This window comes from Bos indicus, chromosome 15 (assembly GCF_029378745.1).
Source record: "Bos indicus isolate NIAB-ARS_2022 breed Sahiwal x Tharparkar chromosome 15, NIAB-ARS_B.indTharparkar_mat_pri_1.0, whole genome shotgun sequence".
Lineage (NCBI taxonomy): Eukaryota > Metazoa > Chordata > Mammalia > Artiodactyla > Bovidae > Bos > Bos indicus.
The window spans coordinates 73,220,249-73,246,837 of NC_091774.1; positions in this window are offsets into that span (position 1 = coordinate 73,220,249).

Consider the following 26,589-nt stretch of genomic DNA (forward strand, 5'->3'; position numbering starts at 1 on the left):
AAAAGATGTCTCAGTATTTAACTCTTCTTAAAATTATGCAATAGCTTCCCTTTAATTTTCAGGTAAAATCCCCAAAGTAACCTACAAAGCCCCCAAATAATCTGGCCCCTCCCTCCCTCTTAGTCTCAAACTTCATGTTCTCCCCCTGGACCTCCTTTTTCAGTCCCTATCATAAACCTTTTTCCCACTGGCCTTTTGCACAAATCATTTTTTCACCTATAACTCCCTCTTTCCCCTTTCCACCACTCATTCCTATCAACTAATTCCTACTTCTCAGTTCTCCCAGTAAATGCTACCTCCCAGGGAGCCTTCTCTGACTCACAAGCTAGATTCAATCTATCAAAGGCTCTCACAAACGCCCAGCCTGTTTCCTTCCTAGCACTTATCATAATCGTAACAAAATGCAATTTGTGTATGTGTTGAATTTTAAGATCCACGATGCCAGAGATTTAATCTGGTTCAGAGGCAAATGTTCAATAAACATTTGTTTAAAACAATGAATGAATAAACAGAAGAATAGAATATAAATGCATGGTGCAAATACCTGACCACAAAAGTAGTTCTATTTTGGTGAAAGGTGACAGAGGAAAGGGAAAAGCAACCTCACTTTAAAGCAGCTCTGAAGCTTCATGCACATGTTACTGCTTCAGTGAGTGCAGCTCCTCAAAATATCTATGTTGAAAATTAAAGAGGATTATAGTCTTACAATGAAAATCTTTAAGTCCCTCATTTTCTAAATGAACATACCCACTCCAGGGGAGCAAGGAACTTTTTCAAGAGTTGCCAGACTGCAAACTACACAAGGAAAAAAATTTTAAATACCGCAATGGCACCCCATTCCAGTACTTTGCCTGGAAAATCCCATGGATGGAGGAGCCTGGTAGGCTGCAGTCCGTGGGGTTGCTAAGAGTCGGACACGACTGAGCGACTTCACTTTCACTTTTCACTTTCATGCATTGGAGAAAGAAATGGCAACCCACTCCAGTGTTCTTGCCTGGAGAATCCCAGGGAAGGAGGAGCCTGGTGGCTGCCGGCTGTGGGGTCACACAGAGTCGGACACGACTGAAGTGACTTATCAGGAACAGCAGCCCAGATCACAGTTCCAGAAACTGTCATAATTTGCCCTTCACTGTGACCCAAGAACATGGGTATCCTTGAAAAGCCCACTAAAATTCTCCCAATGTGCAGCCAGGTTTGGGAACCATTAGAGATAAAAAGTATCTTGTATCAGGTTTGTTCCTGTCAACCTTCCATTCAAGGTGCTCCAGTCCTTACAGCGAGGAATGTAACAAGATCTGGGGACAATGTGATAAATGACCACCTTAGATAGATAGGAAGATAAGCCACGTGGGTGTCCCTCAACCAAAAAGACTAAAGCAAAGCGGCTCTTCGCATTGGAAGTAACAGAAAAAGCTTGTCACTGGGGCAAGAGACAACCTGTTTCCTGCTAATAAACTCTAAGGTGGCTTTTGTGGCTGCCTTGATTAATTGGTGACGATGAAATAACCAGTGCTCAGGGATACATGAGATGGCAAAGGATTGTAAGTGACAATCTGCTGTTAAAATTCATCGGCCCCTGCAAAGCGCTGTGATTAATGAAGTCTCTGTGCCTGCCTGGGCTCCGAGGAGGTGGGGCCGCTGTGGGAGGGAAGGGAAAACAAATTTGCAAGGATGCTCTCGCTAAAGAGGTTCGGCACCCGGTTGCATTTAATCTGTCTGCTGTTCCATTACGCCTGTACCTTCTCCCTCTCGATTGTTCACTGGCGCTGCCATTAATCACAGACTATTGTAAAGAGAAGGAGCGTAGGGAGGAGGGAGGGGAGACCGAGTTCTCCTTCCCGGCTTGTAGCGGGGGAGGATGATGCGTGAGCAGGGGGCCCAGGCGGGGGACCGCTGGGTTATGACCAACCAGAGGAACTTAAAACCAGATTCACAGAGTTGAGCCTCAGCAGGCCACAGCTGGACGCTCCCCGCCTGCCGCGGCCTCTGCGGAGGTTCTTGGTGCAACATCGCCATCTACAGCCAACATAGTGAACTGCTCCGAGGGAGTTGCTGAGCGCCAGAGAAAGCGCCTATTTCAGATCTCTTGCAAATCCGTTGGTTTTAGCAAATCCCTGCGTTGGCCAGGAAGGCAGGATTACTACACTGGCTTCCATGACACAGGACTCCCTTCCTTACTTGGTGTTCGGACAGCGTGTTCTCCTGCACAAGGGTCAGCTACTGCCAATGGAAATATGTCATAAAGTACAGGTTCCCATAAAATCAATTGAAGGTCCTCTTTTGTCCCTAGAGAAAAAACAACAGCAGCCTGTCCTCATATTCGCAGTTTACTCAGCTAGAGGAGCCTTCTGCAGTGCGTTGGTCCTTTCTTTGAAAACAGTCTTCAAAGTTTTCAAAGTTAGTGTTAAAATCTCTTTATGTTGCTATATTCAATATAAGGACATCTCAGTTCAGAGTTCAGTCGCTCAGCAGTGTCTGACTCTTTGAGACCCCATGAACCACAGCACGGACCAGGCTTCCTTGTCCATCACCAACTCCCAGAGTCCACCCAAACCCATGTCCATTGAGTCAGTGATGCCATCCAACCATCTCATCCTCTGTTGTCCCCTTCTCCTCCTGCCCTCAATCTTTCCCAGCATCAGGGTCTTTTCAAATGAGTCAGCTCTTCACATCAGGTGGCCAAAGTATTGGAGTTTCTGCTTCAGCATCAGTCTTTTCAATGAATATTCAGGACTGATTTCCTTTAGGATGGACTGGTTGGATCTCCTTGCAGTCCAAGGGACTCTCAAGAGTCTTCTCCAACACCACATTTCAAAAGCATCAATTCTTCAGCCCTCAGCTTTCTTTATAGTCTAACTTTCACATCCATACATGACTACTAGATAAACCATAGCTTTGACTAGATGGACCTTTGCTGGCAAAGTAATGTCTCTGCTTTTTAATATGCTGTCTAGATTGATCATAACTTTCCTTCCAAGGAGTAAGCATCTTTTAATTTCATGGCTGCAATCACCATCAGCAGTGATTTTGGAGCCCAGAAAAATAAAGTCTGTCACTGTTTCTACTGTTTCCCCTGTATTTGCCATGCCGTGTTGGGACCAGATGCCATGATCTTCGTTTTCTGAATGTTGAGCTTTAAGCCAACTTTTTTACTCTCCTCTTTCACTTTCATCAAGAGGCTCTTTAGTTCCTCTTCACTTTCTGCCATAAGGGTGGTGTCATCTGCATATCTGAGGTTATTGATATTTCTCCTGGCAATCTTGATTCCAGCTTGTGCTTCTTCCAGCCCAGCGTTTCTCATGATGTACTCTGCATAGAAGTTAAATAAGCAGGGTGACAATATACAGCTTTGACGTTCACCTTTTCCTATTTGGAACCAGTCTGTTGTTCCATGTCCAGTTCTAACTGTTGCTTCCTGACCTGCATACACGTTTCTCAAGAGGCAGGTCAGGTGGTCTGGTATTCCCATCTCTTTCTCAGTTTTAAGTTTATAGAGTCATAGTCTCCAAGTCGCATTATACTTAACACCTGAATATTTTCTAAAATGTGATGAATAACAACTCAATATTTGAACGGCCCTAGATCCTAGTATACCAGGAATGGAAGGGTCTATTTGGAATTTCTGTTACTCAACAAATTCCTAAAGTGTACTAAGAGTTTACGGACATCATCTCATTTAACACACACAAAATCTAAGTAATAGAGGAATTCCCAATGTATAGATGAGAATAATTTAGATGAGAGGTTTTCAAAAATATCTAGGTAGCTCCCTCAAGATCCCACAGCTACAAATTTCATTCAAACTTTGGTTCAATCAATAATATAATGTCATCCTCCCAGGTTCCATGAACACTGCTATTCCTCTCTGAAGACAATGGGGCTAATATCCCAGCAAAGGATGTCATCCCAGCTCTGCTAGTATAAGCTGTGTGACTTTGAACCAGTCACTTGACCTCTCTGAGTCTTCCTTATTTTTGCCTGTACACTGATAAGGTTGGGTGAATGAATTAGCTTTGGGATGCTAGAATATAAGTTGAACTTGTTTTAAAGATACTGAAAATTGGAAGTGATTCAGTGATTGAAAGTAGCTAAATACAATTGGACTATTAAACTGTTTATGATAATACAAGGCACTGGTCATCCCTGGACAGCCCCGATCCACCTCTCTGCTTTGGGCAGGAGGTCAATTATTGACAAGAGGAAGCATCTTTCTATCCTTGCCTCTGACATGCAGTACGGGAGACCGCTTTGAATTTGATGGCCTGAGGAGCCTGTCTGCCTTCCTGCTTCGTAGCATTCAGAGAAAGCTAGCCTGCACAAGTGTATCTTGGCAGCACGTGGCCACCTCTGAGCCCACTTCAGAGGACTACACCTCAGAACAAGATGTGGGAAGCAGCTACTCCCTGGCAATGTTCAAACAAAGGAAAATGTATATTCTAAGAATCTGAAGTTTTTTTTTTTTAACAATCTTTTTAACAAAGCCACCTTGGGATAGGACATGGTTGACAGCATCTCCCCAGACAGAATGTAAAATATTGCATTCAAACCAGAAAATGACTCATTGATTTGCCCTGGAAAAAGATAAATGTCTATCTGACTCTGTTCTACTCCAGTGTGGACTTTATCATTTTTAGTGAAACAGTCTGAGCCAGCCTCCCTAATGAAGCAACAGAGCGCATAAACATGGCAAGCACATGAGGCAGGAACCAGCCCTTGCCAACCACACTCAGCACCCCAGAAGGCCACCCACAGGCGCTGAAAGCAGGCTGCACACACCAGCTTAACAAGGTTGTCTTCACTACCCTGGCACAGCGGCAGACACAGCCCAGGAGAAAAACAGAGGTGGCAAATGAAAACTCTGGCAAAGGATGGAGCGGAAGCAACAGCTTATCATTCCCTGCCTCAAGAGCCACGAAAGTCACCACCGGTTCGGCTTTGGCGCGAGACAGTTTTCATAACAACAGGTGACTGCCATCTGTAGGACCCTGCCAGACCACATATGCCTAATAATGGTCTCTCATTTTTACCTCGTGCTTTACAGCTCACAGAGGGCCACCGCGTGCCCAGGCTCATCTGATTCTCTTAACAACCCTATTAAGCAGGTGGTGCAGGTCCTGACTGCAGCGGCTGCGTTTTGTTTCTCAGAGAGATGCTGTCAAGTAGCACTGTGTGTCTGAGTTGGTTCGGCGAGCATGAATGGAGGGTCAGGTTGGTTCTAGGGGCTGGGGGCGGGAGAGATGCAGAAGCACAGAGAAGGACGCAGAGAAAGCAGAGGTGAGTCAAATATGACCTCCCTGTCAATGTTTTCAAGGAGTTAATAAATCTCAAGAGGAGGCAGATGGGTAAACAGATACCTCTAATTGCATCTGGACAGAACTGAGAGGGAGGTATGCATAACCCTCAAGGGAAATGCAAGGGAGTAGTGATGTGGTTATGATGAGTTTTCTGAATGATCAAAGGAGTTTGAGTATATTTTTCACTCTGATTCTTAGGAGAGAATGTTACAGTTATGAAACAACATGCACTCTGAGTTTCAGACTAGTTAACGAGCTTATAAAATATTTTATTGTTGTTTATTTTCTTGAGACTAACAACAAAACCTCCAGGTAAGATGAGCAAGCACTTTTATCCTTATTTTACAGAGGCTTACTGAGGTCTAATGGCTTGTGCGAGGCAATAGGTCAGGAATTCTAATTTACTAGGGAACTGCTTGATCTCAGTTTGAATCTGGATTCTAATCTGGTGTTTCTCAAAATTAACGAATCTAAAAACCACTTGGGGATCTTGTTCCCCCAGATCTTGTTACAGATTCAGGTTTATTCAGTCTGAAGTGGGGTCTAAAAGTCAGTGTTTCTAACAAGCTGCCCGACAACACGGATACTACTGGTTCATGGGCCTGGCTTTAAGTAACAAGAATCCAGAGTGATGTCCTTGCCCCAAATGTGTGCATTATATGGGGAGCGGGGGGCGGGAATCAATACCTGAATGCTAGCAATGGTGAATTAGTTTATCATAAACTAGAGGGGAAGATAGTAGAAAATTGGGGGAAAATCAAACTTAAAATTTAAGGATGGGCCCAGGGTTTTGAAGACCTAACTTAGCTGAAGGGACCTTAGACAAAGCCAGTAGTATGTAACCTGGAGTTCTCAATTCTCCAGGGGTCCAAGGAAGCAGCGGGGAAGGTCTTTGAATTATTTTAGATATTAAAAAAATAACTACAAGAAGTTGAATATTTACACAAGATAAGGCCGCATTTACCAACGAAAACCCAGACTCATTAAAAAAAGATTCACCACTGCTTTGTTCGTATTCTTGGCTTAATTCTACTGTCTGTGCTGTCTGCTCATATATATGTATGATTAAGAATAGGAAAACAAATTAAGTATTAATAATGCAGTTCAAGTAGTAGATGGAAATTAAGAAGAGGAATACTTGGTAGTGAAAATGTTGGGAACTAATTCAAACCCCTTATTTTATGCAGTTGTTTTTATTTGTTGCTTTGCTTTATATTTTGTGGGGTTTGTGCACTGGTTTTGCTTTAAGAAAGAGTTATTCACTCAGTCGTGTCCAGCTCCTTGCAAACCCATGGACTGTAGCCCATCAGGCTCCTCTGTCCATTGGATTCTCCAAGCTAGACTCTGGAGCAGATTGCCATTCCCTTATTCAGGGCATCTTCCTGACCCAGGGATCAAACCCAGGTTTCCTGCATTGCAGGCGGATTCTTTACCATCTGAGCCACCAGGGAACCCCAGTTTTGCATTAGATTAGGCCCATAAATATTAAATAACTAAGCAAAGGTTTAAGAGTAAGCAAAAAGAAGAACCAGAATCAGATCCCAATTGTTTTGACTTCAAGTTAATAATAGGTACCATTTATGAACAGCCTATAATGTGCCAGGCACCTGCATTAATTATCACATTAAATCAAAATAACTGTGAGAAAGTAACTTAAATCACCATTTTATTTTATATGTATATTTTTTATATCACCATTTTATAGGCAAAGAATCTGAACATCAGAGACGAGCAGTAACTTGCCCAGGAAAACACAGCAAGTAAAATCTTTATCCAGGAATAGAGCTGAAATCTCTGCCCCAAAGGCCATTCTTGTCATTGAAATCCCAGTTTCAATTCTCTCAAGTTGCTGTTAGATTCCAGGATCGTCATACTGGGTATTTGAGCTCTGAGGAGAAGTTACTGGTTTGTTTATTTGAACCTGGCCTCTTTGCGAAACTGTCTGTGAGATCTAGAGGAAGCCTGAACAGAGTCACCCAGAGTTCCACCCATAACAAAGTTCCCCTCAGCAGCAGATCAGTGTGTTGCCATTTCTCTAAAAAACTCTGAAACTTTCACTCCTACAGACACACAAAGAGGGGCATATATTCGTGGAAAGAGATTGCTGAGAATGGCAACTGAATTTTCTACCTTTTACCCTATGGGTACAGCAGAATAAACACAAGTTTAGGAATCAAATAAACCCAGATTTTCATCCAACTCCCCATGTATTGTACAGACTTGTGATCACTGACAGATCACTGGCCTCTCTGAGCCATTTTTATCATCTGATAAAAGAGAAATAATACCACCTGCTTCACGGGATGGTGGTGAGGATTAAATACCCTTGTGTAGGTAAAAGCCTCTGGCATAGGTCAAGAACTAAACAAATGTGTCAGTAGCCCTTATTTGATGAGCTAGCAATCACCTTAGAAGACACAATTTAATTCTGCCGTGTCTCAGCCAGGCATGGGCTGCCAACAGAAGTTGCCCTCATGGCTTGAGATAATCCAGTATGAAAAACCTGAGCATTTGTTTATCCAACTTTATTTCGGACATATTCCAAAATACTGTGCCCGGTGACCATAGGTTTATGACAGTATCCATTTTGAAAATAAATGTCACTTGGCAAAGACCACTAGTGTGACCAGGGTGGAATCACAGTAACCAGACTGAGGATAATGTCCATTTCTCAGGTTAAGTATCAGACTCTTATTGTTTAGTCGCTCAGTCATATCCAGCTCTGTGCAACCCCATGGCCTGTAGCCACCACGCTCCTCTGTCCATGGGATTCTCCAGGCAAGAATACTGGAGTGGGTTGCCATGCCCTTCTCCAGAGGATCTTCCCAACCCAGGGATCGAACCCATATCTCCTCCATTGGCAGGCAGGTTTCTTTTACCACTGAGCCACTTGGGAAGCCAAAGTATCAGACTGGATATCCTAGTTTGGACTTCATTTTTAATCTCTGTCTATTGCCAACTAAAAATTGTTACTGGACATCAGCTTCTGTAAGAATGACATCGCTAATCACTGCAGTTCCTGACCTTTAACAGAGGCTGAAAGAGTTGAAGGAGGAGATCAGGAATGAGGCACTCTGTGCTCTGGAAAAATCTGGCAGAATGGACCTTCAGAGAATTAGATATTTTCTGGAGAGGATTTTATGAACCCAATTGCTCGCATCTTCTCATATCTACAAAAGTACTAAAAATCATTAATGGGGACAGCTCTCCCTCGTGACTAGGAGTGACCTTCTTGTGACTAGGAGAAAACCTCTACCAAAATGTGTGCTTGACTGCCCATATCCCCCTTCACCAAAATCACGTCTATACTGACCTTCCCTCCAGAGCAGTTCCGCAGAGCTCTCTGAGAGGCTGTCTCCTGGGCTAGAGCCCATGTTTTGCTCCAAATAAAATTTAACTCACAACCCCCACATTGTGTTTTTTTTTCTCAGTTGACACTGTCGAGGTTGCAAAGTGAAGTCATGTCTCCCCTGGCTTCCTCCAGCCCAATCATGTTTTGTTTACCTCACTCATCTGGGAAAAAAAAAAAAAATCAATTTTCCCAACTAGCAATCCAAACAAAGGAAGACAACATGAACAGAAGAACCCTGTGGTGCCAAAATGGTTATACTGTGACAACTTGGAAAGTAAAGGGGTGGGTGCTGAGACACAGCAATGCAACCCTGTTCGCCTGCCTTTAAAAAGAGAATGATGGCTTTGTTCAGGGAACTAAAGCAAAACCCTAGGGTGTGTGTGGGGGGAGGGGGGAGTTGTGGACACAACTTTAACTTTCTACGACTTCCGATGCTCAGTGAAACCAACTGATGCCTGATTCTTTGGCTCTATCCAGATTCTCCTTGCACAGCCAGCACCAGACCTCCCATATTCAAACAGACTGATGAATACTGATTGTTAACACTGCCAGTGAAGGACTCCTTAGTCAGCTCTAGGGAACACATGTGTGTGGAATGAATTTTACGTGTTAAGTCAAGTCAGCCCCGGCTGGATCCCTTCTCCTGCTGCCAAGGCAAGCCCAGTGAGGCAGCCTGGACCCCAGAAAAGGGCAATCTTCTACCCAGGGTGGCCACAGCTTTCTGAAAATCCCCTGTACTTCCTAAGACATAGGTCACTCTACAGAGTCAGAAAGGGAACTACAGGATAGACCTGAGTAAAAAGATATTTGGGATTGAAGTGGATAAAGTGAGTGTTAGTCGCTCAGTCATGTCCGACTCTTTGTGACCCCATGGACTGTAGCCCGCCAGGCTCCTCTGTCCATGGGATTCTCCAGACAAGAATACTGGAGGGGGTTGCCATGCCCTTCTCCAGCAGATCTTCCCAATGCAGGGATTGAACCTGGGTCTCCCACACTGCAGGCAGATTCTTTACCTTCTGAGCCACCTGGGAAACCAGATGAACAGTAGGGAATTCAGGAGTCCCTTCTCAAGGCTGTGAAAAACTCAGAAGTTCACCAGGACTTGACTTAGCTCGCTTCTCCAGTCCCATGACTGTACTTTCCTGCCCTTGTAGCTCCAGCCGGTTGAATCATCGGTTCCTTGAACTAGCCATGCCTGCTCTCATATTCCACGTCTGCTCAAAAACGTGTCCTCCAAATACATCCCCTTTTAGTAGCCCTTATCCCAGTGTATTGCAAATGCCTTTTTTTTTAACCTCTCTTGTCCCTGATACGGTGAGTTCTTTGAGCCTGATGGGCTGGATCTTTTTCATTCTTGTGCCTTCAGTGCCTAATAATTTGCACTTATTAATATTTTGACTAAATACTAAATCTCTGAGTGAATGAATAAAAGAATGAGAAAAGGCTGTTTCCAGCCCTATCACTGGTAGGCTCTTGAAAACATATTAAGCCATACCATGTATTGAGTTCTCACTTGTGCTGGTAACAGCTAAGTGCTTTATATACAATGTTCCTTTTCATCTTCACACTACCACTGTGAGATAGTAAAAATTATTAGCCTCATTTCAGCAGGAAAAAAATAATAATTAGAGGCTCTGGAAACAGAGAAACTTACACAAGTTCACACGTTTAGAAAGCAACAGTCAGGATTTGCATCACGATGTGCTGTCTCCCTTTGTTCAAGGTTTGAACAAAGGCTGGGGACACTCCAGGTATAGAATATTTAAAGTTCCTCTCTTGAAATATTATTTTTCATTCATTCGTTCATCCACCAATTTTCATATCCATTTGGTATTTATTTGGAAACTACCTTAAATGAGGTCTGTGTAAGGCTTCCCAAGTGGTGATAGTGGTAAGGAACTCACCTGCCAGTGCAGGAGACATAAGAGATGGGAGTTTGATCACTGGGTCTGGAAGGTCCCCTGGAGGAGGGCATGGCAACCTGCTCCAGTATTCTTGCCTGGAGAATCCCACGGACAGAGGAGCCTGGCGGGTTACAATCCATAAGATCACACAGAATTGGACACGACTGAAGCGACTTAGCGCACAGGCGCAAGAGGCTCCATGAGGGTGCAAAAATGAACAATACCCCTTATTTTCAAAGACCTTGCTGTTTAAATGGAAAGATGATAACTCAGCTGCTGTAAAAGTTAAATCCCTCAAAAGCTATGACAGGTAATAGAAATTAAAGCAGAAAAAAGTCTCGATCACAGCAGTTTTCAACAGACCCTTTTGTCTCTTTCCATTGCCCAAATAGTCCCCCAACTGCTCCACCAGCAGGGATCCGAGAAGAAGCACCTCTTTTATTTAATCAATTAAAATGCATTTTGATCAAGGTACTGCCTGTTGTAAGGGAGGAGGAAACTTTCCCCTCTACCTTTCTTAAAATCTTCTGGCTTGGACTAACAATAAAATTAACATAAAACAGATAAAGAGAAAAAAATGAAACAAATTTCAATTTGTGTGCAATTTGTCTCATAGAAATAGGACCTAAGAAGTAATAAAAGCAAACAGTTCTTTTTTTTGGATTGAGAAGCAATGCATTTGCAAGAAATTAACAGGACAAAGAAACTTGGATTTTGGGTGCTCAATTAATGATGACTCTACACTGCAATGGCAACCCACTCCAATATTCTTGCCTGGAGAATCCCAGGGACAGAGGAGCCTGGTGGGCTGCCATCTATGGGGTCGCACAGCATTGGACACGACTGAAGCGAATTAGCAGCAGCAGCAGCTACACAGAGTTTGGGTTTGGGGTGGTAAATTAAAGAAGAAACAAGATCTGTTTATATAGGCTTTGAGGACTGAATTCCCTGCCTCTGTTACTAGATGTCCTTCCTTCTCTAGATTCAGGTACTGCACCTTTCACACGGGAGATTTATCTCCTGCTGTCAGCGAGGGTCAGAATTTACCTTATTCGCTGGCCGTTTCTTACATAAGTTTACGTAACTTTAATTCAAAATAATCAATATACCATTGTGGTATATTCCAGGGCAGTCTACCCTGAGCCCCCAAACGTTCAGTGACTTCTCATTATTAAGCAAAAAACGCTGAACTCGTTAAGAAGCTGCTACATTCCCAGGTTTATCTCCTTCCTCTCTTTTAAAAGTCCTGACTGGTTGTCACCATTTAAAAAATCTACCCTGCACCCTCCTGCTTCTGCATTTTTGCTCCAGTTACTTGCATTGGGGTGAGATTTATTCTTTTCATTTAGGCTTTTCTGCCACCTGTACAATTTCTCCTGGATTCTCCTAAAACATTTTTCTTCATAAAGATATCTCCTTTTTCATACAACTTTGTCAGAAAATATTGCATTATCCTAGGTTGGAATTAACTGTTTATATCTCAGAGTCCTGTTCTAGACTATGAACATCTTAATAACCACAATAGCGTCTCATCTATCTCCATATCCTCAGTGTCTAACACAATGGCATCTGCTGCATACTCGGTGAATGTCTGCTTAAATGGATGAACTGACTGGTCTTGTGTAACATTTACTTGTTCAGACAGCCTATTTCCTATTCAGTTTGGAAGCTTTGTGAGAGCTGAGACTGTATGTATGTTTTTGCATCTTTCACGTTCACCTCACCATAGTTTCCAGTACAGCCTTTGTATACGGAAGGCCACCAGGAAATTTTTTTTTTTTTTTTTGATGAATGGAAAAATTGTCCATTTTATGAGAGGAGTGATTTTATCTAGTTTACTCATTGCGGCGTTTCTTTGTGTCTACCCACGGTAGATAGTCAATAAGTGACTGTAAAGTACATGGATTGTTGTTGTTTAGTCGATAAGATGTGTTCGACTCTTTTGCAACCCCATGGACTGTAGCCTGCCTCTGTCCATGGGATTTTCCAGGCAAGAATAAGGGGGTTGACATTTCCTTTTCCAAGGGATCTTCCTGACCCAGGGATTGAACCTGTGCCTCCTGCGTTGGCAGATGGATTCTTTATCGCTGAGCCACCAAGGAACCAATTCCCAAATGTCTAGCCAGGGAATGAGACAGACATACTATTTGCCTGACCTGCCCTATTCTTCTGGGTCTTTCCCTCCTCCACATATGGTAACTCCAGAAGCAGACCTTTTACAAAAGGTGTGACTTTCTCCCAACTGGAGTTGATGAGTCCAAGGAAGAGAAACCATAATCAAACTGCTAATTCCAGCTCTTTCCTACAGTTTTTGGAATTACAACACAATGAATGAAGTTAACTAACTAGAGTTGTTAGATGAACAAATTAAGGCAGGAGATAGTCATGATGACCCCAGGTTTTTGAGTGCAACTGTCCCTTAGGTGAAGTTGAAAATTTGTTCTTTCCCTGACACAGTTGTGTTGTACGGTATCTGGGAAAACAAACATCCAGTGTTTTTTTCCTCAAACTGTTCAAGGTGGATTTTTGTCACTTATTTCCAAAAGAGCCTTAATGATCGCAGAGATCATTCTGATAAAAGACGCAGGTGATGTTAGAACCTGAGGGATAAAGAAGGATGACTGATGGAATTCTCCAGGCAAGAATACTCGAGTGGGTAGCCATTCCCTTCTCCAGAGGATCTTCCAGACCCAAGGATTGAACCCACATCTCCCATATCGCAGGCAGATTCTTTACTGTCTGAGCCAGTAGAGAAGCCCCAACACTAAACTATAGAACTACAAACATTTATCAAGGACTTCTCTGAAACAGGGCCTTCCCTCATAGCTCAGCTGGTAAAGAATCCACCGGCAGTGCAGGAGACCTCGGTTCGATTCCTGGGTTGGGAAGATCCGCTGGAGAAGGGATAGGCTACTCACTCCAGTATTCTTGGGCTTCCCTTGTGGCTCAACAGGTAAAGAATCTATCTGCAATGCCAGAGACCTGGGTTCGATCCCTAAGTTGGGAAAAATCTCCTGAAGAAGGGAAAGGCTACCCACTCCAGTATTCTGGCCTGGAGAATTCCATGGACTGTATAATCCATGGGGTTGCAAAGAGTCAGACATGACTGAGAGACTTTCACTTTTCCAAAACAAGGGGACTCACACAATCACGAAAGCCACTAAGAGGTTGTATGATAAAATAAGACACTGTTTGATAGTTTTATTTTTAAAATTTCTAAGCAATAGATAAACGAAGCCAGACCAGGAAATGTCAACAGTATTCAATGAGAAATGATCAGCAGCCCAACTGGATTTGGAATGACAGAGATGAAGGTAGAGGATGACAATGGGAACTTGGCTAAGTGCCTAATTTGTCACTAAGAAATTCCTTCCTTCCTTCCTTTCTTTCATACACACACACACACAATATCTTGTATATGCCAGGCATACTGTGTGTGCATGCAAAGTCACTTCAGTCATGTCCAGGTCATAGTGACCCTGTGGACCAGAGCCCTCCAGGCTCCTCTGTCCATGGAATTCTTCAGGCAGGAATATTGGAGTATTCTTTCCAATATTGGAAAGCTTGTCTTACTCAATAACCAGAATGAGTAGTATATTCTCTCTGCTCCAGAAGCAGCAGGGGAGGAGAGTGTAATTTCATTAGCACTAAATATTTTCTTCCTAGTGAGGCTATATTCTAATGCTCAGGTAGCAGATTCAGTATCAGTTCAGGTCAGCTTAGTCACTCAGTCGTGTCTGATTCCTTGCGACCCCATGAATCGCAGCACGCCAGGCCTCCCTGTCCATCACCAACTCCCGGAGTCCACCCAAATTCATGTGCATCGAGTCAGTGATGTCATCCAGCCATCTCATCCTCAGTCATCCCCTTCTCCTCCTGCCCTCAATCCCTCCCAGTATCAGAGTCTTTTCCAATGAGTCAACTCTTCGCATGAGGTGGCCAAAGTCCTGGAGTTTCAGCTTTAGCATCAGTCCTTCCAAAGAACACCCAGGACTGATCTCCTTGAGAATGGACTGGTTGGATCTCCTTGCCATCCAAGGGACTCTCAAGAGTCTTCTCCAACACCACAGTTCAAAAGTATCACTTCTTTGGCACTCAGCTTTCTTTACAGTCCAACTCTCACATCCATACATGACCACTGGAAAAACCATAGCCTTGACTAGACAGACCTTTGTTGGCAAAGTAATGTCTCTGCTTTTTAATATGCTATCTAGGTTGGTCATAACTTTCCTTCCAAGGAGTATAGGAAGCATAAAATCAGTGTTAATGAGGCAAACAGTCAAGATGGATGGGGTTAAATGGGAGTTGACACTTGGCTGCCATTTTGAGAGGCAAGAGGGAGTGGTGAAGACTGTGTCCAGGCAGATAGTACAGGGCCTGTATACATGTACAACACTCTTCGGTTCCAAAAAATTGTTGTCATGCAGGAACACAGCCTCAAAATTTCTAGATCTTTCTTATTGCCAAGCGGATACAGATTGTGTGGATGTAAGAAATTTCCTGACAGTAACTTAACACTCCATTTCATGAATGTCAGTCTTTAAGTTACACAAAATACTTCTGAAAGTCAGAAACATATCGGAGCCCTATAGCTTGTGATGTTTGAATTAAAATTTAGATGACAGACATGCTAAAAATGTATCTCAATCATCTGTCATGAATCTCTCCCTTCTAAGTTTGAGTTAAACTTCAGAGTTAATTGGTATGTGGTATAGTGACTTTTTTCCTAAAGGAAAAAACCTGATTTTCCCGCATTTCTTTATATCCTAAGATCTGGCCTAGACTGAGAATTATTTTGGAATTGAATAGGGATGCTCTCACTAAGTAGCACATGGCATCCTGAATAACCCTGATATTTCTCAAGTGGCCGATATAATACTTAGGAAAGTCCAGATCTTAGAACTTAAGGGGACAGGAAAATTTGGCTTTTATGGTTTTTCTTTAAAGAAAATATCGAAAACCATAAAAGCCAAATTTTCCTGTCCCCTTAAGTTCTAAGATCTGGACTTTCCTAAGTATTATATCGGCCACTTGAGAAATATCAGGGTTATTCAGGATGCCATGTGCTACTTAGTGAGAGCATCCCTAACTACAGAGTCGGGGGAACAGAAGAGAAGCAGGCGATGTAAGAGAAGAATCCTTATAAATATCTATTCTTGCTTCATCTCTCTGCTTATACTCACCCTAAATGCTCCCTGATCTGCCCTGTACTTATTACCCCTAAATGCCATTCACATGGCAAGGAATATTAGGTTTTCACCATCACCTGCCTCCATGGAAGACATAAATGGTTCATGTCACTGTGTTAAAAAGAGTGATTAAGTAGAACAAATGTTACAGTTATGGAAATTGAGGCTCAGAGAGATCAATAATAATGTTTGGCATTTATGTGATGCTTTTAGTCTTCCAGGGGCGTTTCTACCACCTAACTCCTGTGACATATGTGATAAGGTTTTAGGTAAATGGGGCAGAGATTATCATCTTTATTATGCAGAGGAGACTGAGATTTCAAGCAAGTCACTGCTCTAACCACACATTAAGTATGTGAGATCAGACAAGGTATCTTACCTCTATGTATGTGTCAGTTTCAAATCTGAAATAGGAACATTAGTTGAACTTATAAGGAATGAAATTGGGTCATTTGTAGAGAGGTGGATGGACCTAGAGTCAGTTGTACAGAATGAAGTTAAGTCAGAAAGAGAAAAACAGAGTATTAACGCATATACATGGAATCTAGAAAAATGGTACAGATGGCCTTATTTCCAGGTCAGGAATAGAGGCTCAGACAGAAAATAGACGTGTGGACACAGCAGGGAAGGGGATAGTGGGACAAATTGGAAGACTGGGATTGACATATATGCTCTGCTGCTGCTGCTGCCTCCAAGTTGCTTCAGTTGTGTCCGACTCTGTACGACCCCATAGACGGCAGCTCACCAGGCTCCCCCGTCCCTGGGATTCTCCAGGCAAGAACACTGGAGTGGGCTGCCATTTCTTTCTCCAATGCATGAAAGTGAAAAGTGAAAGTGAAGTCACTCAGTCGTGTCCGACTCTTAGTGACACCATGGACTGCAGCCTACCAGGCTCCTCCGTCCATGGGATTTTCCAGGCAAGAGTACTGGAGTGGGGTGCCATTGCCTTCTCCACATATACGCACTATCATGTGTAAAATAGCTAGCTAATGGGAACCTGCTACAAAGCACAGGGAGCTCAGTGTGGTGCTCTGCAGTGACTTAGAAGGGTGGGATTGGGTGGGGAAATGGAAGGGAGGTCTGAGGAGGGAGGGATATATGTACACATTGAGCTGATTCACTTCACCATACAGCAGAAACTAATACAACATTTTAAAGCAATTATGCTCCAATTAAAAGAAAAAAAAGAACTTATAAAGTCGCTGTTTTAAAAACCAGAAGAGACAGTTCATGGGAGCCCAACGCTCATCTTCATGCAAGGGCTCAAAAATATCAGCTTCTCTTATCACTGCTATAATTAAGGTGTTAATACTATCTTGGAATACAAATACAATACAAATCTTGGAATCTCAGTGGCTGTACCCACTTATATAAAGTCCAGTTGGCAGGCAGAGTGGGGTGAGCAGATTAGGGAGTAGAAATGCTCTTGACTCCACTCAGGAAGCCCCAAAGTCTTTTGTCTGTTTCTAGGTGACCCTAGAAAGATCCCCTGTACTTGGCCTGCATGAGGAAAAGGAGAGACAGAGAAGGGAGGTTTTTACATTCTACGCCTGTAAGTGGCCTTCTTTCCTTCCACCCACATCCCATTAACCAGAATTTAGCCACGTAACCAAACTGACTACAGGGAGCCTAGGAAATGCAGCCCAACTGTGTTTAGGAAGAACAGAGAATCACTTTGTATGAACACAGGGCTGACTCATTGGAAAAGGCCCTGATGTTGGGAAAGATTGAGGGCAGGAGAAGTGGGCAACAGAGGATGAGATGCTTGGATGGTATCATTGACTCAATGGACATGAGTTTGAGCAAGCTCCGTGAGATACTGAAGGACAGGGAAGCCTAGTATGCTGCAGTCCATGGGTTTGCAAAGAGTCAGACATGACTTAGCAACTGAATAGCAAGAGCCATCCGTGCCACGGGAATGACTTTGCCCAGGTCCACCCAGCTGCTAACTGTGAAAGCTGGAACTTTAAAGCAAGTCATAGGACTCCAGGTCCAGAACTCTTCTCTCTACAATCGCCCAAGGTCCGACATGAAAACAGCGACCAGGTGTTCAGATTTGGAACTCCAGGATCTTTGCTGCCACTCGCTGTGCCTGGCAAAATCATGTTGATGAATTATAAATGGCAGGGCTCTTTCCATCACTACGCTGTGCTTCATTACAAGCTCTGATAGTCAGCACATTTCACTAAGCCGTAACAGTAACCCAAGCTTTCTCTTCTTTGATGGCTGAGATCACCAAGAATGGTCTTACCCTGTATCTGTTTCACGTCTCCCTTGTGGGTGACAGAACCGACCATTCGCTTCCCTTAAACGAGAACAATTTAGAGCAACAACTAATTACACAGGGAGTGTTTGTGTGGGGGGGATTTATGGTATGAGGTCACACTGCTTCATCATTTTTCTGCATGCTGCAACTGAGGATAATTGGGCTGTTTTTCAAAGCCAAAGGAGTGTGGCTTTACTGAGAGGTATAAGCCACATCCAGATTCCTCGTTACTTGCTCTTGGTCCTGCTTTAGGTTCTTTCTTTAACTTTGGATCATGCCAGCCTCTTCACCTGCTTCAAGGTGAATTTAGAATGACTCAGGGAGAAGCCCTTCTGGATGTTCCAAGCTAGAGGGTGCCAAGGCCCAATCGGAGTGCATCTCACCCATCGGTGTCATGACTGGCCTCAGGCAATCCGACCAAACATGCCAAGCCTGCCTGAGAGACACGGCCATTTCTTCCCAGACATGAAACCTCTAATTCGGGGAATTTCCCCTGAGTTAGCTACCATACCAGTTTTTAAGCTGTGGGCTTTCCTTAACGCTTGGGAACTGAGAACCACCATCTAGCAGGATATGTTCGGGTTTCTTTCTAATCTCAAAACTTGTTAGGGAGAGGGCAGATATGAATGCAGAGTGTATATTCTCTGAAGGCAGACAAAACACATTTCAAATAGTCATTTTACTTCGTAATCACTCCAACCTATGAACCAAATCCGTCTCATCATCTGCCTTAGAAAATAAAGTTGTGTTGGAACAGGGCCACATCCATTTATTGACGTATTGTCCGTGGCCGCTTGCCCTGCATGCTACAAGGCACATGTGGGTGGGACCTATGTGCCTGCAAAGCCATAGAGCCTCTGGCTTTGTCCTCTTACAAAAAATATTGTGGATTTCAGTTTTCTTTTCTCAGTTAAGTACAGGTAATTATAACACAAAGCTGTGGTGAGAATTACATGCAAAGAGTTATAAAAAGCACCTGGGGCAATTCCCAACACAAAATAGTTTCTCCCTAAGGAGGGGGTTCCTTTTCTCCAGCTATTTTGCGTTGTAGTACATTTGGGTGGCTGGAGCACAGAGGCTCAGGGACACACAAATTCAACATTTCACACACAGAAGTAACACTGTTCAAGGAGTAACCCTCTCGTCCCCCTACCCATGTGCAACTCTTGGGCTAAAAGAACAAAGGCAACAAAAAGTGAACACTCTCTTTCTTTTACTAAAGTATAGGAAATGGCAACCCACTCCAGTATTCTTGCCTGGGAAATCCCATGAACATGTAGCCCTGGAGGGCTACAGTCCCTGGGGTCACAAAAGAGTTGGAAACAACTCAGCAACTAAACAACAACTAGAGGTGATCCACAACGCTGTGTTAGTTTCTGGTGTATCGCAAAATGATTCAGTTACACACATATGCACTGTCTTTTTTCACATTCTTTTCCATTATGGTTTATTATAGGACATTGAAAATATCCTGTTCCCTGTGCTGCACAGCAGGACCTTGCTGTTTATCTATTTTATATATTGCAGTTTGTACCTGCTAATCGCCTGCCCCTAATTTATCCCTCCCTCCTCTTTCTCCTTCAGGAATTATAAATTTGTTTTCTATGTCTGTGAGTCTGTTTCTAGAACATGAACACTTTTCTAACGTTAGCTGTATTCATGAAAAAGGCAGGGAGATCAGGAAGGGGGCCTTCCATTAGCTTAATATTCACTGTTACAGGGCAAATCAGCCCGTTTTAATGTTCTTTTATCTTATCTACCTGAGCTTCCCTGGTACGTCAGATGGTCAAGAATTTGCCTGCAGTACAGGAGACCTGGGTTCAGTCCTTGGGTCAGGAAGACCCCCTGGAGAAGGGAATGGCTACTCACTCCAGTATTCTTTCCTGGAGAATTCCATGGACAGAGGAGCCTGGAGGGCTACAGTCCACAGGGTCTCAAAGAGTCAGACACGACTGAGAGACTAAAACTTAACACTACCTTATCTACCTAAGAAAGAAGTATATAGCAATTTTGCACTAAAACCTCCTCCTCCAACAATCCATTTTACTCTGGAATTTATTACATGCATCCTTTTATGCATTTATTTATTATGCATATGCATTTATTTATTATGCATATGCATTTATTATATGCATCCTCTTGGAATTTAGTATATACATACTTCCTCCAAGAGCCAAATATATTCTGTAATTCAGAGGAAGGAAAGTATTCTCAGTGTTCTAAGACCCATCATTAGTAACTGATGCATGCGGCTCTAGATTAGGCCATTTATCAATAAAATTGCACCTTCTCAACAACCCTTTAAGACATCTATTAGCATTCTGAATCTACTGATGAAGAAATTGGGAAATGGAATAACCTTCTAAGTTTGTGCAACCAGTAACAGGCATAGTTATAATTCAAAGCCACTCTAAGTCTCTTCTGAGTCTGCCTAATCTTTAACAAAATTGGCAGGGTCAGGAACTGCAAAAGGACTGGATTTTAACTGAACCGAAACAATATTGTCAAAAGCCTGGACAGCTGGCAAGAGGGCAGAAGAAACAACTTTTACAAATATACTCTGAATAACAAGCGTCGATATATTTTAAATCCTTTCTATGGGTACTTTATATCTCTCACTCTCAAATAAAAGTGTGGTGAGAAACCTTTGTATCAGAAAAACTAAGTCCTGGGCTCTAGTAGTGATTGAACCATCCCCCTGCTCTCAGCTTTTCTATTTGTAAATGGAAAACTCAGACGGTCTTCCAGGTCACTCTATCTGAGTGTTTAGATACATTCCAGGGAGAATGTACCTATCTCAGGTACCAGGGAATGATGCCTAAATGTGCAGCATCCTCCTGTGAGCCTGGTCCAGGGCTCCTGCCATGGGGAAAGACATGCACACACACACAAGTACCTATTTTCTGCTTGATTTAAAACATATACAAATTAAAAGAAGTCAGAGACAGAAAAATAAACTCCATAAACATGCAGAGCTGGGTGGATAAAGGAAGAAAATAGAAACAAGATATTTGCTTAAGGTTTTCTGACACTGATTGGGAATAAAATATACATGAAAAGACAACAAAAATGAAAGCATACCAATTGACAAAAGCAAAGAAAAGCTTAATCAAAAATATGTGCCTGTGTGGACACACACACACACACACACACACACACCCCAAAGACATACTCCCTCTATGAGCAAACAGGAAAAAAGTGAAATTTTTAGGTTTTCTCAGTCCAGGCACTTACTTGAAGAAGAAAAAAGACCAAAGTGGGCCTGGCTAACACTTATCAAGGGACTACCCTGGGCTAGACCCTGGACATAGCTGACTGACACAGTAGCATTTTCAGGGCAGCCTAGCCCAACTAATTTTTCTCACTTAGAGACGCAAACATTGCTCATAGGGGTGAATGTTTTGCCCAAGGCTACACTGCGAGTTTCACTATTCTTGCCTGGAAAATTCCATGTACAGAGGAGGCTGGCAGGCTACAGTTCAGGGGGTCGCAAAATGTAGGACCCAACTGAGCACTGCACTGCCCTTGACAACTAACCAGCATTCTTTCCTGGAGAATTCCATGGACAGAGGAGCCTGGAGGGCTAACCAGCTCGTTCACGTCCGACTCTTTGCGACTCCCAGGACTGGAGCCCACCAGGCTTCTCTGTTCATGGAATTTTCCAGGCAAGAATATGGGAGTGGCTTGCCATTTCCTCTTCCAGGGGATCTTCCCACCCCAGGGACTGAACCCACGTCTCTCGCATCTCCAGCAAGGGCAGGCGGATTTCTTACCACTAGCGCCACCTAAGAAGTTCAGTTAGTTGTTAAATTGACCATCAAATTCAGATCCAAAGATCATGTTCTTTCCTCTCATACTACCTTACAACCAAGAAAATTCTCATCATCATATTAGCCTCTCTTAATTTTTAAAATGTAAGACTAGGAGGGCGGATATTAGATTTAAAAAGAGAAACTAATGCTTAGAAATGTTAAGCACCTTGCCTAAATTCACACACCAAGTAAAAAGAATGATACGAATCCATATGTTCTGAGTAGTAAATAGTTCCTCAGCTACCATTTTATGATGAGACTATTGACTACATGGCAGGCTTTTTCTATTGAGAGGCACATGTCACATGTCCAGAGAATAGATCTTAAGAGTTACATGAATCCGTGTTGAAATCTGAGCATCAGTACTTTTTGCCTATTTAGGAAAAATAGGCAAAAATTAATGTGTTCCTCTGTAATGGAGGGTTAATGATATCTATCACAAAGGGTTTTGTGTAAGAATGAAATAACAGTGTGACTGGAGCAGCAGTGCTTGATTGAAAGCTAGCGGTAGGCTTAGGTAGGGCTCTTCAGAAGCAGACCATGAAAGGAGGATGTGTGCTCCCAAGAGAAAATGAAAAGGGAGTGGGAGATGCAGGACAGGTACATGAAAAGAGCCAAGTAAAGGCTTTTCTTTCAGGAAAAACTCCCACTACAGCCTGATCCAACAGGAAAGGACAAGAGAACAGATTATATCTCAGATTTGCCGTACTTCCCACCTTTTCGACTCCTGTCCCGCTCAGTCACTAAGCAAAACTTGTGGCCAGAGAAGTGAGGAAAGATAAGATGCCAAATCCCAGGACCTTCTGGCTCTGCTAGTCTGCAGGTAAACTAGCTGGCATAACGGCAGAGTTACAGGACAAGACGGGGCAGGAGCAGAACTGGAAGGAGAGAATGTTATAAACAAGTAAAAGGAGATTCTAGGGCCTGGGTTGGATGAAGCAGTGTCTGCTACATTGACATTATTATCATTATTACCTTTTATTAGGATGGAACTGCATCTTTCCTTTATGTGCCTCATTTCGATGAATACTGGGAAAACCCATATATTCTCCTTGAGTCCAAGGTAGAAATCAAGCCAAGACTGGGAAAAGGATATTAGTTCACAGGAAGATATATCCATTCCAAATGATGGTCGAAAATGGAAGCCCTAAGCTGAAAGCTTTATTAGGCAACCTGCGGCATCCATCGTAGGCACTGTTCCCAGCCAAGGGACTAGAGTCCAGCCTCTGTGATTTATTGGAGATGAGATGCAATGAAACAACACAGAAAATGGAGACTGGGAGAGACAGCTCTTTTATCACAGTAATAAATATATGTTCCCAGAGCCACTGAAACCTTTTTAAATTCTCCACCCCTTATTTAATACAATTAAAGCCTGAATTAATTGTACAAGGGGTAAACAAAGCCATATACTGCTGTCCAGAGACTCAAAAGGAGATCTAGATTACCTTCCTACATTAATGCTACCTAACAAATAAACCTCTGGGCTGGACATAGGTTAGCACTAGGCATACATTGAAAAGAAATTAATCTGCCCCCCAATTTTATGGTCCCAGCTAGTTTCCTGTAATAATTCTTTTAAAAAAATGTGTGCTTTTTATGCTTCACATTTTTCTCTGAACAGGACATGTTATCTCCTAATTTTATGAGAATAGGCCATTGGGTAAAAAGTAAGGAGATGGACACCTGCAGATTTTTCCTAAGTAATGACTCAGAAGTCCTACTATGTCATGAAGAAAACAAATCTGACCCTAGCTTAAAGAAGTAAAACTCCATGATTTTGAGTTTTGTGCTGTATTCATGGCATTCTTTTGGGTGTGGAGAGCCTTGATTAATTACAATTGGTTCTTCAGGGTGGAGGAAGATTTTTTCAAAGTGGCTCAGTGGTAAAGAATCTGCCTGCTCATGCAAGAGACACTAATTCAATCCCTGGGTCAGGAAGAGTCCCTGAAGAAGGAAATGGCAACCCACAAAGTATTCTTGTTCTGGAAATCCCATGGACAGAGGAGACGGGTGGGCTATTGTCCATGGGGTCATAAAAGAGCCAGACATGACTTAGTGATTAACACTTTCTTTCACTTACCTCATTGTATGGTTTTGGGTCAGCCTTGAAGGCTTGGAAAAGTCTAAAAAAAAAAAAAAAAGTCAGCTGATATACCAATGATCTGAAAAGTAAACTAGCTAGAAAAAATTCATGTTAGTTGTATGACATCATTGGGAAGGTAGTTCTAGGGAAAATCATGTGAAAAATTACTTGGTTGGAGTGTATCTTAGTTTTCTCTTGCTATATAAAAAAAATTACCACAGATATAGAATAACACACACATTGATTCTTGCAAAGTTTTGTGGGTCATGAACCTGGTCATGGCTTAGCAGTGTCCCAAAGCTGTAATCAAGGTTTGTTTTGAGCTATGTTCTCATCTGAAGGCTTGACTGAGGAAGTATTCATCTTTACACTCATCCAGGTTGCGGCCAGAACCCACTTCCTGTGGCCAGAGGATTCGGGACCTGGCTTCCTGTTGGCTGTGGGCTGGAGGCTGCCATCGGGTTGTGGAGGCCACCTGCAGTTCCTTGAGGCTACCCACAATGCTTTGTCACGTGGGCTGTCCAACCTGGTCATGCACTTCATCAAGCCTCTGTGTAGTGCATGGTGATGGAATCTTATTCAGTTTAACACAGTCACTGGAGTGATTTTAACAGAGACCATCCATTACCTTAGTCATATTCTATGGATAGAAACAAATCACAAATCCCACTTCTACACCAATGGATGGGATTATACAAAGATGTGTGTATATAGAGTCTGCCTCCATCTTTTTTATATTTGACTGATGACAACTTTTGAGTCTCACCCCTTCCTCTTTCCTTTCTGCCTCATATCTGGGCAAGCCGATAAGAAAGCCTGCATACTCTCCCACTTGACGCTGGCAGGAAGTTCAAATCATACAAGCCTCTGGCCATGCGCAGGAACCCTCACTCCCTGCTTCACCCCTTAAACTCCGTAAAAACCTCAAGCCATTTCAGACCTTCTTGGGAGCCACCGTGGCCTCCCTTGAAAGCCTCATTATGTGCATAATGAATATTTTCATACTCTCTTGGGCTGTGTGTAGTGTCATCAGTCTTGACGTCTGAATCAAATTTCAGGCAGACGTCCATTTCCACTCTGTGTGGGGGCTGTAACTGTGTAGTTATCTCTGGGAGGGGCCATGGGGGACAACCTAAGGGCAGAACACCAAAGTATGATTACTGCCAATGTCAGGAATCTGAAGTTTTCTAAATTATGACTCCAGCTGTGTCTGGGAAATTTTTAAAGAGCTTAGTAGTTTTAAGTGTAAATGTTTTAAGAGGAACTCTTTAACTGCTGGGAGAATTAACCTACATATTTTGTTCATTGATTCATGATTTCATCCACCCTTTCATCCTAAAAGGAGTTAGTGAATGTCTGTTGTGCACCAGCCATGTGTCTGATGCCAGGGATACAGTAAAACACAACATGCAGTATCCCTACTTTCATATACTTCCCACTAATAGAAACTGTAGAGGAGTGAACAATTGCATCACTTAAATGTTGTGACCTGAAGTGAGAACTGGAAGATGAGTAATAGTCGAGTAAAATGTATAACCATAAATACGGGGGAGAGTGTTATGGAAGAGCAGCTGGGGGCATGGGGGAATGGTTCCAAAAGATAGGAAAGCATGCGAAGATGTCCAGTAGCAAACAAAGAACTGGAATATTCAGGGGACTAAAGCGACTTCACTTTCACTTTTCACTTTCATGCATTGGAGGAGGAAATGGCAACCCACTCCAGTGTTCTTGCCTGGAGAATCCCAGGGACGGCGGAGCCTGGTGGGCTGCCGTCTATGGGGTCGCACAGAGTCAGACACGACTGAAGCGACTTAGCAGCAGCAGCAGCAAAAGTATTTCAATAATTTAATGTAATGACATAATGTGACTGTTATTTTAATCCCTAAAGAGCTGCTCTAAAATAACATGGAAAGCAGAGAACATCAAATGTTAGGAATAGAGTCTAAACTTTATATTCAGAAAGGTTTGAGTTTTTTCTCAGTTCTGGTGCACAAAAAGAATATCTAAAGATTTTGCATTAAAAACTTTCTAGAAATTTTTCACTATTAATTGGGGATTCTAACAAAGGCCTATTGGATCTCCTGTGTAACTATTAAGATGGGTTCAATTCTCCAATTTTCTCTGGAATAATCACAGTGGAACATGGAACACCTACGTGCATGATCATCATGGTGAGTGCTCCGTACATTCAGATTCATAGTTTAGCTTCATCTCTTAAGAGCTATGTAGTCTGGGGTTTCTTTGATTCCCAGTTGCTTCATTTATGAGCAAATAACAATAATATTTGCAAAGATGTCACTTAGGAGAATATCGGATTTCTTTGATTACATGAATTCTTTTTGTGTTCCATATTCCAGAGTTTTGTCATTACAAAGTTGGAAAGGATGGAAAATCTCTCCAGAGAGAAAAACCAAACATGACTTCACAATGACGTCTCCTTCGATCTGAGCGGTGCAGAACTGCCACTGTTGATTCATTTTGTGCCAGAAACTTAGTGAATTGTGTTTATAGTTATGCTGGCATTTGGAATCTCAGGAGATGTGACTGAGGTACTAAAAAAGACAAGGGAAAACAGAAAAAAAAAGGGCCTTCTAAAGCCAGAGCAGGTGCTAAAGTTTGTTTCTTCACTTTGGATTGACGTCTAAAGAATTCAAATATAATTTCAATTACTATTTACTGAATCTCA